The following is a 17,509-nucleotide window of genomic DNA, read 5'->3' as shown; positions in this document are numbered from 1 at the left end:
AAAATACCTAAATATAAGACCAGAAACTATAAAACTCCCAGAAGAGAACATGAGGCAAATCTCCTGGACACTGGTCTTGGCAGTGGCTTTTTGGGTATTACACAAAAAGCTTAGGCCACAATACCATTCTGCCCAAAGCAATCTACAGATTTAATGGTATTCCTATCAAAACACCAATGTCATTTTTCACAGAATTTTAAAAAAAAATTATTCTAAAATTCACACAGAACCAAAAAAGAGCCCAAACAGTCAAAACAATACTAAGCAAAAAGAACAAAGCTGGAAGCCTCACATTACCTGACTTCAAGCTATATTATAAGGTTACAGTAACCAAAATGGCCACATCATGGTACTGGTACAAAAACAGACACATAGACAAATGGAACAAAATATAGAGAATCCAGAAATGAAGCTGCACACCTACAACCAACTGATCTTTGACAAAGTCAGTGAAAATATGCAATGGGGAAAGGACTCTCTATTCAATAAATGGTGCTAGGATAACTGGCTATCCATATACAGAGGAATAAAATTGGATCCCTACCTTTCACTATATACAAAAATTAACTCAAGATAACTTTAAAGACTTAAAGACTTCAAACTATAAAAAAACCTAGGGCTGGGCACAGTGGCTCATGCCTGTAATTCCAGCACTTTGGGAGGCCAAGGCGGGCGGATTCACCTGAGGTCAGGAGTTTGAGACCAGCCTGGTCAACATGGTGAAACTCCGTCTCTACTAAAAATACAAAAATTAGCTGGGTGTGGTGGCGGGAGCCTGTAATCCCAGCTACTCGGGAGGCTGAGGCAGGAGAATCACTTGAGCCCGAGAGGTGGAGGTTGCAGTGAGCTGAGACCACGCCATTGCACTCCAGCCTGGGTGACAGAGTGAGACTCCATCTCAAAAAACAAACAAACAAACAAACAAAAAACCTAGAAGAAAATCTAGGAAATATCCTTCTGAACATTGACCTTGGCAAAGAATTTATGACTAAGTCCTCAAAAACAATTGTAACAAAAACAAAAATTGACAGTGGGACTTAATTAAACTAAAGAGCTTCTGCACATCAAAATAAACTATCAACAGAGTAAACAGACAACCTACACAATGGGAGAAAATATTCACAAAACCATGCATCCAACAAAGATCTAATACCCAGACAAATCTATATAGAACTTAAATAATTCAACAAGCAAAAAAATAATAATCCTGTTAAAAAGTGGGCAAAGGATATTAACAGACACTTCACAAAAGACAAACAAGCAGCCAACAAACATACGAAAAAAATGTTCAACTTCACTCTTTATAAGAGAAATGTAAATAAAAACCACAATGAGATAACATCTCACACCAGTCAGAATAGCTATTATCAAAAAATCAAAAATAACAGATGTTGGCGAGGCTGCAGAGAAAACGGAATGGTTATACACTTTGGTGGGAAGGTAAATTAGTTCGGCCACTGTAAAGCAGTTTGGAGATTTCTCAAAGAACTAAAAATAAAACTACCATTTGACCCAGTAATCTCATTACTGTTATATATCCATAGGAAAACAAATTATTCTATCTTTTTTGGTAGATATGTTTGTATGTTCATTGCAGTGCTGTTCACAATAGTAAAGACATGGATTCAACCTAGGCGCCCATCAACTGTGGACTGGATAAAGAAAATGTAGTACATATACACCACAGAATACTATGCAGCCATAAAAAGAATGAACATCATGAAAAGAATGAAATCATGTCCTTTGGAGCAACATGGATGCAGCTAGAGGCCATTATCCTAAGCAAATTAACACAGAAACTGAAAACCAAATACCACAGGTTCTCACAAGTGAGAGCTAAACACTGGGTACACACGGACATAACAATGGGAACTACAGACACTGGGGACTACTAGAGGAGGGAATGAGGCAAGGGCTGAAAACTACCTATTGGGCACTATGCTCAATATGTGGGTGACAGGATCAATCATACCCCAAACCTCAGCATCATGCAATATACCCATGCAACACACCTGCACATGCACCCCCGAATCTAAAATAAAATTTAAACATTTTTCTAAAAAGCTCAGGCCACAAAAGCAAAAATATATAAATGGAACTACAGTTGACTCTTGAACAACATGGATGTTAGAAATGTTAACCCTTGCACAGTCAAAAATCCACATGTAACTTCTGACTTTCAAAAAAATTAATAGTCTACTGTTGACCAGAAGCCTTACTGATAACATAAACAGTTCATTAACACATATTTTGTATGTAATATGTATTATATACCATATTCTTACAACAAAGTAAGCTGGAGGAAAGAAATGTTATTAAGAAAATCATAAGGAAGACAAAATATATTTAATATCAATTGAGAGTGGATCCATCATGAAGGTCTTCATCCTCATTGTCTTCACATTGAGTAGGCTGAGGAGGAGGAATAAGACGAGGGCTTACTGTCTCAGGGGTGGCAGAAGAAGAAGCAAATCTTCATGGACCTATGAAGTTCAAACCTGTGTTGTTCATGGGTCAGCTGTACATCAAACTTAAAAGCTTCTGCAGAGCAAAGGAAATAATCAACAAAATAAAATGGTATCCTAAGAATTTAGAAAAAAAGTTTGCAAACCATATATCTAATAAGGTGATAATATCCACATTTTATAAAAAGCTCATACAACTCAGTAGTAGAAAAACATATACTGTTCCTGACTTAACAATGGTTTAACTTACAATTTTTCAACTTTAGGTTGGTGGGAGTATAACACACATTCAGTAGGCTTCTCCACTTATGATCATGTTCTAATACTGTAAGTGGAAAATGCACTTTTGATTTAGGGTATTTTCAATTTATAATAGGCTTATTCAAACACAATGTAAGTCAAAGAGCATCTGTAACCCGATTAAAAAAACAGGGAAAAGACTTGAACAGACATTTCTCCAAAGACATAAAAATGGCCAACAGGTATAGGAACAGGTGTTCCTCATCATTAATCATCAGAGAAATGCAAATCAAAACCACTCTAAGATACCACCTCACCCTGTTAGGATGGTTACTAATAAAAAGTCAAAAGATAACAAGTGTTGGTAAGGACATGGAGAAAAGGGAACTCTTGTACACTGCTGGTGGAAATGTCGATTGGTAGAGCCATTATAAAGAATAGTATGGAGACTTCTAAAGAAATCAAAATTAGAACTACCATGTGATCTAGCAATCCCTCTTCTGGACATATGCCAAAAGGAAATAAAATTACCACCTCACAAAGATATCTGCACTCTCATGTTTATTGCAGCATTATTCACAATAGCCAAAATATGGAACAACCTAAGTGTCTGTTGGCAGATGAATGAAGAAATTGTGATACATACAATAACACTGAATATTATTCAGCCCTAAACAAGAATGACATCTTGCCATTTGCCACAGCATGCGTGAGCCTAGAGGACATTATGCTAAATGAAACAAGCCAGACACTCATGATCTCATTAATATGTAGAACATAAAAAATTTCAATTATACAGAGAGAACAAAACAGTGGTTGTCAGGGATGGAACATTGGGGAGAGAAAATGCGAAGACATAGTTCAAGAGGATACAAACCATCTCAGATGTGTAGGATGAACAAGTCTAGAGATCTAATGTACCCTGTGAGGACCAGAGGTAATACAATTGTACTGTATGTAGAATTCATGCTGAGTCAATTTTAGCTGCTCTTGCTACAAAAACAAAAAAAAAAGGGTAACTACGTGAGATGATAGATATTTCAATTTGTTTCACTATGGTAACCCTTTTACTATCTATATGCATCCTATAACGTCATTTGTATACCTTAACTATATAAAATAAAATTTATTTTAAAATGTTTACAATTAATAGTCATTTACATTTATTGCTGTCTATGAACTTCATGCTTTTCTAAATCACATGCAGTCCTTACAACCTCCCTATAAGGAAGCTGTTATTCTCATTTTATACTCAAGGAAAGTGGGGTTCAGACAGATTAATTAATTTGCCCAAGATCACAAGATTTAACACGTGGTAGAGCTGGACTATGAACCTGTGTTTGGGTCTCTGAAGCCTTTGCTTTCCATCACTGAAGCGCATTTTTTCTATATGAAATGAGGTAATGAATCAGGTATTTAGGGCAGATACAGGAGGACATAAAGTCAAAAGGGAATGATTGCTAGAAAATGGAGGAGACTCAAGTGGAGGTCTTGGCGTGTTTCAAGGGCAAACAGAAGGGGAATAAACTGAAAGAGTACAAGGTTGGGCTCAAAGAGTGGTATTCCATAGTTTAGGATTTCAGAGCTAGAGCAGGGGCCATGGGTCTGAAGGCAGCTATGCTTACCACTATACCACCAACGTACCACATGATGGGTCTGAATTGAAGGGTGTTTGGGTAAGACCCTGGGTGAATGTGGGGTCTAGAAATGACAGCAAGAAGGCAGCTTCTTGACAGGTACCATGAGGCCCAGAGGAGGAAGGGTTTTTGCAAGAGGATGAAGAACCAGTGGGTTAGAAGTGGCTGTCCGGGGACTGGGGACAAATCAGCCAATTCCTTCCCCCTGCCTCTTTCACAACTCCACTCCCTCACTCACGATAGAGTTAAATGATGAATTTATTTAGGGTTAAATGATGAGTTCAACACAATCCAGATGAGATCAATCACATGCAAAAGGTGTCATACATACACAATATCTTTCCATATCAGTCATAGGAAGAACAAGAACTTTGTTTAACCCAATCAAGGATGTTTCTTTATTTAATAAATATTGATTGAGCTCGTATTATACGCCACTAAATGGTACGCGGAAATAGAAAATAAACAAGTAAGAAAAACAAGGAAGGTGGCAATTGTTACAGATAAAAATAAAGCTAGTTAAGAGAATAGGGAGTAAAGGAGAGGGGAGAGTGTACACATTGCTATTTTATAAGCGACGTTCTGGGAAGACCTCACTGAAAAGTGACATTTTCTCAGCCTTGCAGATATTGAAGAGAAGATACGCACAAGAAAGGGGTCTAAGGTCTAAGGTGGGTGCATGCTTGGTGTGTTCAGGGAACATCTGGAAGGCCAATGTAGTTGGAGCAGAATGAGTGAAGGGAAGAATAGCAGGAGTAAAGATCAGGACACGAGTAGAGCATACAGGGCCTTCTAGAATGCTGGAGATTTTTTTTGCAAATCATTAACATGATTTCACTCTTATTTTAAAAGGCTTATTCTCACTATTGTGTGGCAAGCAGTGTGTGTGAAGTAGGAGTTAGGGAGGAAGGATGCCATTTAAGAAGCTATTGCAAGAATCTAAGTGGAAGAAGACAGAGGCCTGGACCAGGGTGCTTAGCAATGGAAGTGGTGAGAAGTACTTAGATTCTGCTCATATTTTGAAAGTAGAAATGACACAATGTGCTGTTAGATTGTGTGACTGGCAGCCTTTATGCTGGCCCACAGTGATCTGTACCTCCCCCTGCGTGTAGGTTTGACCTACTGACTCACTTCCAATGAAAGGAATATGGTAAAAGTGATAGTATATAATTGTGAGTTAGGTTACAAAATGTGACTTCCGTCTAGCTGCCCTCCCTCTCTCTGGCTCACTCTGGGGGAGACCAGATGCCATACTGTGATCTGCATTTGGGGAGGCCCATGTGGCAAGGAACTGTCATCTCCAGCTAACAGCCAGCAAGAACCTGAGGCCTGCCAACAGCCACGTGTGTGAGCTTGGGAGTGATCCTTCCGAATCAAACCTTGAGGTGACTAGCCCTGTCCAATGCCAGGATTGTAGATTTATAGTCTAAATGAGACCCTGAGCCTGAGATTCAGCTAAGCCATGCCCACATTCCTGACCCACAGAAACTGAAGTGATATTTGCTGCAATAGATAATTAATATAGGTTGGATATGAGATGTAAGAGAATAGTTAAGGATGACGCCACAGGATTTGGTCTGTGTAGCTGGCACCTGGAGTTGCCATTTACTGGAAAAGGAGCAGGTTGAGATGGAGAAGAAGAAGCAGGAATTGTTTTGGGTGGGTTAAATATAAGATATGTAGTCACTGGAGATCATGAATATGCAGCTGTACATTCAAGTCTAAAGTTTGTGGGGGAGATCTGGGCTGTTCCACCCCTTCATTCATTTTTCCATTGCTTTGTTTACCTTTTTCTTATTATCTGTGGGAGCTGTTTATATTATACAGATAGAGGTCTTTTGTCAGATATATGCATTACAAATATCCTCTACTCTGTGGCTTATTTTTTCACTGTGAAGAGTGTCTCTTGATTTACAATCTAAATTTTAATGCAGTTTGACTTGTTTCTTTCCCTTTAAGGTTAGTACATTTTATGTTCTGTTTAAGAAATCTTTTCCTACCCTATGGTCATGAAGATATGCAAAAATATAAATTTGAGTATCATCAGCTTTCTGGATAAGAAAACCTATGGAATGACTACAGAAAGAGAAGAAATCTAGGACTCACAGGTCCAGGGCATGCCAATGCTTAGAAAACAAAGGGGTGAAGGGAACTGGCAATGAAACTGAGAAAGTAGATGGCCAGGTAGGTAGGAGGAGACAACTGATAGAGAGCCCCAGAGTTTCCAGGTGAGGGTATTAACACTGACTCATGCTGCTGATAGGTAGAGAGAACGACTCGGAGTGGAGCACCGGATAAGCACTGTTTTAATGAGCCTGTGTACAGTCGGGGAGAGGAGCTCTAAAGTCTGACTGGAGTAGAATGGAAGAAAAAGTGAAGACAGGTACAGACCACTCTTTTGGAGGAACCATGCTGTATAGGAGAAAAGAAAAACAGGGTGGCAGCTAGCGAGAGATGTGCAATCAAGGGAGGGATTTTTCTCCATGAAAGATGTTACAACAAATGTGTAACAGCTAATATGTGTACAGCTAGTGAGAAAGAGCCAACTGAGGAAATAACTGATGTGAGGAGAGGCGGTTTAAGTGCTTGAACAGCATCCCTGAGTTGGCAAGAGGAGATGAGATCTAGTGTACAAATAGAGGATAGAGTCAGGGATGCAGTAGGCTAGTATATGTGATTGTGGAAGCAGGGAGTTCCTCTCTGATTGCCTTGGTTTTCTCAAGAAGTAAGAATCAAGGCCATCTGCCAAAATGAGAGGCAGGGAACTGTCAGAGTCAGTGATTTTAACGAAATAGAACAGAATGTTTGAGAGTCCAGACTGTGGCCACCTGAATTCATATTCTAGCTCTCCTACTTGACAATTGTGTGACCTTGGACAAGTTACTTATCATCTGTTTTCTCAGCTTCTACATCTATGAAATGCAGATAATAATAGTACCTATCTCATAGGGTTGCTATGATTATTAACTGAATTTATGTACACAAAGCAAGATTTTACTTTTATGACAGACAACATTGAGTTTTTGGACCTGTTATATTAAAGAACTAAACACCAAAGTGGTGCCACAGGCATTTAGGCCTTTCCTTGGAATACATATTAGTTGATCTCCCATGTGGTTTAGGGGAAAGGGAGGCCTAGACAACCCAGTGAACATTCCCTGTAACTCCTGTATACCACGATCCTTACTCTGGCTGGATATTATGCTGTCCTGGAAAGCTTCACAAAAATGCCCATGCCTGGGCCCCATCTTCAGAGATTCTGATTCAATTAAGCTAAAGGGGAGCCCATGCTGGTACTTTTGAAAAGCTCCTTTTGTGAATGTGATGTGCACCCGAAGTTGGGAAGTGCTAGTCTACTAGGCATATCTATGCTGTGGAGATGGGTGGGCCAGCAGAGTCATACTCTTGGAAACACTTTCTTCATCCAATAAACTTTAACTCCACATCTACAAAGCTAATTTCTAGATTTATTTTGGTTCTCTAAATGGTTTTGTCACAAGATGAGAGTATGTGTCAGGGCAATCCAAATGTCTACTCCAAGTGGCAGTCACCTTCTCATTCTAAATGAGGAAAGTGACTGTGGTCATGTGCAGTGGAGCAGCTCTTTGGGGGCACAGACAAGACTGTCTCTGGACTTAGAACTGAAGCCTCCTCAGTCCACGGACCATAGGGAAGGCCCTAAGGTGGAGTCATCTTCTCAGGCTCATCTCTGCACACAGGTCATCAGACCTTTCCCTGAAGACCCTTCTAACTCCAGGAAGTGAGTAGCCAGCCTTGAACACCACATTTCAAAAAAGTGTGAGACTGAGAGGATGCTCTCACATCCATGATGTTGGCAGTGACATGGATATAATTTCTCACACCCTAGAACCACGGTTCTTAATGCATGGCCCACGGACCACATGTAATCCCTGCTAAATTATAGTATCTGGAAGTAGGGCCAGAAATCCACATTCTTACAGGCTCGCTGAGAAAATATTATGCACTATGAAATAAGAGAATCTAGAGAGTTGAACTGACTGACTTCTCATCAAGATAATACATGATGGCATTACTAGTACTAATACTAGTGGCATTACCCAAAGGCAAACTCTTTTTTTTCCCCAGATGAAAGGCTTTTATTACTGAATTTCCTTCGCAGTGTTTTGCTTTTTGGGTTTCTGTTTTTAACTCCTTTTCCCCCTTCTATGCTAAGAGAATGGCAATTACAGTTCAGAGCTTGTACCTTCCTTATTTTTATTCCTTTTAAAGTGGTAAGATTAGATTTTAATCGAAGCTTAACAAAAATACTCAGGTCTGGTTATACTATTGCAGTAGGAAAGAGGGTCCAGTGTGAACTGAACCCAACTTCAATTTGTGCAGAGGTAATTGGGTGTTTTTATTTTTAGAGTTATGTACTTATGGGGTACCTGAGATTTTAATACATGTCTATGTGATACATACATATACATATACAATGCATAATAATCACATCAGGGTAAATGGAGTACCCACGGCAAACTCTTTTAATATTTTTATTTTTATTCTTCTGGAAGTTGTCTCCACGGGATAATTTGTTGGATAAAATTAAGAAACATTGTTATTTCTTAATTTATCAGTGAAAGCAATTTTAATAGACTCCCTAATATGAGAGACAAGGATTTTGTTTATACTACCTCATTCCTTTCTCCTCTTAATGTTTTAATTTTTTAAAGTTTTTTTTTTAATTGATAACCACTATAACATAAAATAACATTTAAACCTCTATTTCATTTCACACAAAATTTGACATCCTGTTTTAACTCCCTACCTTTCCTCCTCCCTTCTATATCGCACCTTGTGTCAGGTCCATTTTAACTTTAGTATTGACATTTATTTATTTTTTATTTTTTTAAGACAGAGTCTCCCTCCGTCTCCCAGGCTGGAGTGTAGTGGTGTGATATCAGCTCTCTGCAACCTCTGTCTCCCGAGTTCAAGTAATTCTCATGCCTCAGCCTCCTGAATAGCTGGGACTAGAGGTGCCTGCCACCATTCCCAGCTAAATATTGACAGATTTGTCAACAGATGAATCTTCAATATCTGTACCTGCCTCCCCATGTTCCTCTGTCCCCATTTTTGGTTCTACTACTCACATCTGCCTTCCATAGGACCTGTTGACTCTTAACTCAAAGCCTCCTCCACTGGGCAGGTGGCTCCCTCCTTCCCTGAAACTCATGCTAGACTGTTGTTTTTCCCTGCCTCTCATCTGTCAACTTACTGTAAACTACTTTTCTTCTTCCAGATACTTATTAAAATGTCTCATTCTTTTGTGAATCCCAATTCCATTCTTTTCCCTGTTACAGGTTTATTCCTTTTGGTACTTGTATTTTTCTAATTTTCGTTGGATTTGGGGAGTAACAGAAGGTAAATGTGTGTGCCCAGTCCATCTTCATGAAGCAGATGACCTGCGACTCACTCTATCAAACAAGGAACTGGACACTCAGTTGTTTTGCATCTCACTGACTTCGTTCCCTCTTAATTGTGTTTGTTCTGCTATTTCTCATTCGGACACTATTCTTGACAGAACATGTGTTAACTTTTCTTTGTCATTAGTTTATAGCCTACTGATCTTGCAGACACAATTTAAAAATCTATCATATTACTATTGAAAGCATTTTTTCCCCACATAGCTCATCCTAGCTATAATTCTTGAATGTTTGTCCCACCTTTGAGTATTTAGCTTCATACCTCAATCTCTCCTTTCATGTTGAATCTGACCTTAAAAAAACAAAGTAAAACCTTTTTTTAAAAGTTACACATATGGTATTTCATAAATGTAAATAAGTATGTATCAGTAGGATCTATCAGCAGTATTCTTCAAACTTGAAGTTACAGAACAATGGACAGAAAATTCTAAATACTGTAATCCTAATACTTTGAGAGGCCGAAGCAGGAGGAAATCAGCGATTATAATAGATAACTTCTATTACAATTTTAGTTTCTATAAGTCTTGAGAAGGACAAATTTTCCTTGGGATTATTTTTAAAGAAATACTTCATATTTCTGGAGAAGTTTTAGGTTCATAACAAAATTGGGAGGAAGATAGAGATTTCCTGTGTACTGCCTGCCCCCACACATGCATAGCCTCCCCATTATAAAGTTGGGGGGAAGATGAATAGATGGAGCACAGAAGTTACTCTCTCTATATAGATATAGATATAGATATAGATATAGATATAGATATAGATATAGATACATGTCATTATACATTTGTCCAAACTCATATAATGAACAACCCCAAGAATGAACTCTAATGTAAACTATGGACTTTGGGTGATTACGATGTGTCAGTGTGGGCCTATTAATTATAATGAATATATAACTCTGGTGGGGAATATTAAAATTTCCTTTTTAAAAGTAAGTAGAAGCAAAAGGTTAAATATCTCATTTCCAAAGGCAATGAATCTGCTGCTCTATAAGCCAATAACTAAAGGAGCCAGTTTTTAAACTTTTAGTCTTCTGCAATGTGGAGGCAAAGCCCTGTGGTTAAGATGGTCAGCTTAGAATAGGACTGACTGTATTCAAATCCTGACTCTGTCACTTACTGGGTGCATGATCTCTAGTAAGATGCCTCACATGGCAGAAATTAGTGAGCTGTTTACCAAATCCTTTTCTCTTTTCTTCTGAGGATACAACTAGACTCTCTTTCTTAGCCTTCTTGCAGCGAGGAGTGACCACATGATTGCGCTCTTGCCACTGAAATGTAATTGGAAATTTTACCAGTTCCAGGGCTGGTCTGTAGAAACTGCACAGGCCTCCAGTCTCTCAATTGTGCTGGCTGCTGGCTTGATAGGAATGTCCAGGGCAACCCTGGAAGCCATGTGCTAAATACAGCAAGGCTTCCATCAGTGCATGACATGGAAAACCCCTACCCCCACTGGTGCTGCCAATAGAATTTCACACGATTACAAAATAGCCTTTATAAGATGAAGAAATAATCTTCTCTTTTGTGAGATTTCAGGTTTGTGTTAGTTTGTTTTAACCTAATCAACATACTTAACTTCTCTAAACTTCAGTCGCCTCTTCAGATAATTCCAGTACATAGCGCTGTTAAGAAGACTGAAAGAGAAACAATGAATATAAAGTGTGCTAATGCATAATGCCTAGCAAATGGTAAGTACATAATAAAGGTTCATTACCTATTATTCTACGAAAACTGTTGTTAATTATCATTGCCTATTATGTGCAATATCATAGAAGGCTCTTACACACACATTAAAATGCCTACACCGGCTGGGCACAGTGGCTTATGCCTGTAATCCCAATACTTTGGGAGGCCGAAGCAGGAGGAATTCAAGACCAGTCTGGGCAACATACTGAGATCCTGTCTCTACTATTAAAAAATAAAAGCAAAAAAAAAAAAAAAAATTAGCTGGGCATTAGCGTGCTTTCCTGTAGTCTTGGCTGCTTGGAAGGCTGAGGCAGGAGGATCGCTTGAGCCCAGGAGTTGAAGGCTGCAATGAGCTATGATTGTGTCATTACATTCCAACCTGGACAACAGAATGCGACACTGTCTAAAAAGAGAGAAAAAAGCCTACTCCTTGCAGTCTGAAATTCCACCATTCCTTTATGTAAATCAATGCCTTTTCCTTTAAAGAGTAACTTCCACACTTAATTATAAAATTAACATGTTTATATGTCTGTTGCAAATTATCAAATAGAAAACTTATAAAGATTCAGGCTGGGTGCAGTGGCTCATGCCTGTAATCCCAGCACTTTGGGAGGTTGAGGTGGGCTGCTCGCAAGGTCAAGAGTTCGAGATCACCTTGGACAACATGGTGAAATCCCGTCTCTACTAAAAATACAAAAATTAGCCAGGTGTGGTGGCGCCTGTAATCCCAGCTACTCAGGAGACTGAGGCAGAAGAATTGCTTGAACTCGGGAGGTGGAGGTTGCAGTGAGCCAAGATCACACCACTACACTCCATCCTGGGTGACAGGGCAAGACTCCATCTCAAAAAAAAAAAAAAAAGAATCAAATATTGATCATCGATAATCCTATCATCCAAACATAATCACTGCTAGCATTTTGGCATATGTCCTCCCAATATTTTATTTTATTATTTCTGTTATTATATCTATATATCAATACATAAATTATGTATTATGTATTACTTTTTTCCACCTAACATTTTGCCTTGAACAGGTTCCTATGTGTTCAAATATACTTTAAAAAGATATTTGATGATGACCCATTAACTTACATACAGCATGTAATTTTTTTCTATAAAATTAAAAGATATTTGATGAGTGCTTATGGATATAAAACAACTTATTTAACTATTATATGGATATATCACAATTTACTTAATTATTCCTTTATTGAAGGATATTTTTGTTGCTTCTACCAGAATGTATAATTCTAGAATAAACCTCCTGGTACATAAATATTTGCCTCTATTTGTCCTTTCTGCTTTCATTTTCCTTTTTCTAGGCCTCTTCAAAACAAAATTTTTAAGAGATATTTTGACTTCTCTAAATGATACAAGAATTGATTCTTATTTAATCTTGATATATGTTTTATATGCTTCTTTACTATTCCTTTTGTTGTTTTAAAAACAAAAATGCTCTTGGAAAAGTCCATAACTCTTTTCTCTGAAGACTTCCTGTTAATGCATTTATCAGATTGTTTGATTTTCAGAAAGGAAAAACAAAGCTGTATGTAAATCCTAGAAACCAGAAGTAAAAGGAATTCTGGGGGAATGAGGAGTAGTGAGGAACAGAAGGTGGATGTGAAATTGAAATAAAATCTCTGCATACCTCAAAATTCCACACTGAGGGGAAGTCTCCCCTTCTGCTGTCCCAACCATCCCCAGTAGATGAGCTACCATATTTCTTCCATTTATAATCAATCAGATTTTTTAAAAAACTGAAGCACTGGGATCTTGCAGGAGTTTTTGCTGAGCATGTAAATAGCATTAACAAGAATAAACAATGGCATCCATGAAACATAATCCTTGCATTGATCATCCTGTTTACTGAGTGGCTTGGGTCAGTGTCTGTAGATAAATTAATAATGGCTTTCTCTGTCTCTGGCAGCTAACACAATGTCAACTCTTCAGAGTAAGGAGATGCAATATTCCCCTATTACATGTATCTTGGCAAAAATGGCTGGAAATGCACAGGAATGCAGTTCACAGCCTTCGTTGAAGGTTTCTATGAATCACAATTTTACATTCCCACAGCTGGAGTGAATCACATGAGTCTGCGACTTGTACAAAAGAGTTATTATCTAAGGCAAATACTCTTTCATCTCATTTGCATTTACTTCCAAATTGTTATCTGTCCCCCTGGGTGAAGGTCTAGTTACAGGTATTTATTGGAATGACTGTGTGGCTCTGCTTTCCCCTCCGGCTTCCATCAAAATGTAACATTAAAATGATGGGGACATGTTCGCCTTTCTAACTGTCCTCATGCAAGGGGTGCTCACTCTCCATAATATCCTCTTCAAATAAAAAGGGTGACAATATGGGGTACAATCAAGGTCCTAGCAGGAAACAGATGGCACACTCAAATTAGGTTAATTCATGGAGGGTTTCATGAAGAGACTATTTACAAAGGTTTGGGCAGGTTGTAGGGAAACCATGAGTGAGAGCACGATACCCCAAGGCTGGTAAACAGCAGGCAGTGACCAGCCCTAGGCCTAACTGCTCAGAAAGGAAAGGATCCTATGGAGACGGCTGTGTTGACTTGCCTTTGATAGAGGGATGCAGTCAGCCCTGGACTACCCTGAGGAATCAACACTCTGACCTTGCTCTCCTGTCTCTCTGGATCTGGCAACCAGTAGTCAGAGAGTAGAAGAGCACGTACAAGTCATCCTCCTAGGGCTGAAAGTGAGGGAGGTTGCAGGAGGTGGAGAGTGGACACTGAGAGGCACATGGAAGCTCGCTGGTAAAAGTGGAAAGGCCAAGAGTTCAGTTTGGATGTGCCAGATATGGGAGGTCAATTAGTTACCAAGAAGAGATATCAGGTGGGCAGCTAGATCTATGACTGCAGTTCCAGAGGAAGGCCTGAGCTGGAGATGCATTTGGGACTCACAGCCTTTTTAAAGTCACAAGGCTGAAAGTGATCACAACGGTTATCACACTGTGACATACATCACACGGCACTGGGTGGAGCCACGGGGGCCAAAGCTTGACTGCAAAGAGAATGGGAGCAGAAGAACAGACACTGAATTTAAAGAGTTTTTGCTGCAAAGAAGAGAAAGAAAGTGGGGAGCAGCTGCTAGGGGAAGTAAAGTCAAGGAAAGGTTGACTTTAAGAAAGGAGAACTAACAGTAAGTTTGTATGCTGATGGGAATAATCCAGGAAAAAGATCATAACTAATGGCAGAGGAGAGGGAGGACTATGGCAAGGAGAAGAACACAGTTCCCTGAATTAGGGGGCAGCTGCCACGCAGCTCCAGCCAATGGTTTCCAGGCCTCTGGTTTCTCAAGAGAAGCCAGAAATTGATGTTTGGTGTTTTTTTGTTTTGTTTTGCTTGTTTGTTTGTTTTTAAGCATGAAGTCTCCTGATATTTAGCAGGAGATATGTTGACAACTAAATTTTTTTTTCAAACTTTCTGAAGTTGAATGAAACTCGTCTGCAGGCCGCCAGTTGGCAACCTCTCCTAGATTGCTGACTTTGGTTCCTTCCATAGTTGTCAGCTTTGGCCTCCTGGTTTAGGGACCTCTGAAGGTCACTGGCTATTTACTCTCTAAAATCTTTGAACCTGTAAGTGCCCTTGCAGTGGTGCTTGGCCAGGGTGGCTAATGATACAGTCTCTGTCTCCTCCACAAAGGGCAGCGGAACTGAGGTTGCCAGACCTGGCCACACATCCTATACTTAAGTCCTCACAGTTAATACTTAGGCTTCATGTATGCTCTTTACCTCCTCCCGCCTCCTCTTCACTAAGGAAACTATTATCTGCAGGCCAACGCAAATAAAGGTCACCAAGAGATACTCGCAGGCCAAACACTGAATGCTGGCATGCTGGAAGGGTTGATTGTTTGTAGGCTCCCAGCTAATAAAGGAAATGCCAATCAAAGGGGGCCTTCCCGCCTGCTCCCAACTCAAATGCAGCCCTGGTTGCCAGTGAGAGCTCCAAGCAGGACAGCACTCAGATTTCTGAGGATGCCTGGCACCTGCACAGAAAAACTGCAGAGTCTGGTGATTTGACAGTCCATCCCTGACCTGGGGAGGATACAGGGCCTGCTAGCCAGGGAGGAAGGAGTGCTGACTTCAGTCATGTGGCAGGCTTCCTCCATAGGAAAGAGTGAAGAGGAAACCCCACCTTGTGAGGGCTGCTGTGTTTTTATATGCACGTGACTAATCTTTATGACAGGGTTAAATCCTAGATCTCTCCAGTTTTCCCCATGTGAACATAAGCATTAAAAATGTTTCTCAGGTCACAGTGCTGGTTTCCCCTTGTGGCACCTGCCTCCTCCTGGAAGTGTAAGGTAAGCCTCAAAAAAACCTATATTTTAAATATTTCCTCTCACTTAAGAATAAGTAACTCAAGCTTTAGGTGAGGCAGAGACAGCTTTTATCTCTGAACCATTCCGCTCTCACTCCTCTTTTGGTTTAGTCCTATGTAGAACAAGACAGAAAATGGATACACCATCTTGTCACACTGCTAACTCCTCCGTCCTCCTAAAATCTACCTGGCAGAATAAAGGGAAGGGAAAAAAGGAACAGAGTTCCCCATCAGAAACACTTTACAAGGTCTCCACCATGGAATCCAAAATAGTTCTTCCTGTTGTAAGCGAGAAGGAAACTGGCGGGGCGGGGTGGTGGGGGGCAGATTTATCAAGAGCTCCCTGCTAGGGGAAGATTCTGGGAAGACAGCAGTAGTGGCAAGCATAGTTTTTCAATCTCTCCAAGTCCCCACATAAAAACAGAAAAACAAGATAGCAAAACCCATGGACAACACTTATAACAAAATGAGATGACAAGGTATCCCTCTGAGCCCCCAAATATAAGTGAGTAGAAACAAACTACCAGAACTCTCTAAACCTGCATGGGGGCCTATCAGTGCAGGAAGAAAAAGAGGGAAGCAATGGGGACTGTGACTTATGAACCTGAGAACAGAAAAACCACAATAGGTATTCACTGGATAACAGAGGACCAATGTGAGAAGAGCAGTTGAAACTGGGAGGTGCTGCCCTCTCCAGTAACAAGTGAATGCTAGTGGCCTGCAGTGAGAAGGTGTCTTTAGGAACTCCACAAACCAATCACGTCCTCTTCTAGGACAGGGGCCATGCTGGGGGGAAGCTGCTGGAGTGCAAGCAAAATGGAGCACAATAAGGATAAGAGAGACAAAGGCAATTGAGAGTTCAGACCAAAATGGGGGAGAGAAGCAGAGCCAAGAAAGCTCAGAAAGCAAGCTGCCATATTTGAATACTACACAAAAACAACAAAAGGAGCCGAGTGCAGTAAGAAAAGCTGTTCTGAACCCTTCCTCATTCTAAAGTTTAGAAAAACTACTTTCACTAAAAATGAGCTATAGGAAAGTATCACGTGAGATACCACACAAAGTTATTACAAGGGTAAAGAATATGGGCTGAAGAGCATTCCACAGGCAAAGCAAGCATGCTGGAAAGGCACGCCCACAGAACAACAAAATTGTCAACTCACATTTCAAAATGAGTTGGAAGACAGTTTAAATATGATAGAAAACCTGAAAGAAAAATTAAAACTAGAAAGACTCAGAAATGAGACAACAAAACTCAAATATTAAAAATATTTCAGAAATAAAGAATAAACTAGAAGAAACATAAGAATACAAATACACAACAGATAATGAGTTAAGAAAGACAAATATGCAAAAGAGAAATATTTTAAAAATCAAAAAGAAATTTCAAAAAACAAAAAATGATTCAAGAGAAAATGAGAAAAATTAAAGATATGCAAAGGAGCTCCTGTGTACTGATAATAAGAGTCCCTTGCATAAGCAAAGCCAGTGTGAGGGAACAGAACAAATACTGAAAACTATAATTCACAAAAACTCTTCTAAATTTAAAAAAGAAAAGACTTAAAAGTACACATTGAAGAAAACATTCTGTGTACCTCAGAATATCATCCCAGAATGACATTCTAGCAAACCACATTCTAGTAAAACATACTGTTAAGAAAAAACAAAAACAGGACGAAAGAGGGGAAGGGGGCAGAGG

Source organism: Macaca mulatta, chromosome 7, assembly GCF_049350105.2.
Source record: "Macaca mulatta isolate MMU2019108-1 chromosome 7, T2T-MMU8v2.0, whole genome shotgun sequence".
Lineage (NCBI taxonomy): Eukaryota > Metazoa > Chordata > Mammalia > Primates > Cercopithecidae > Macaca > Macaca mulatta.
Note: the sequence above shows the minus strand (reverse complement) of the source record.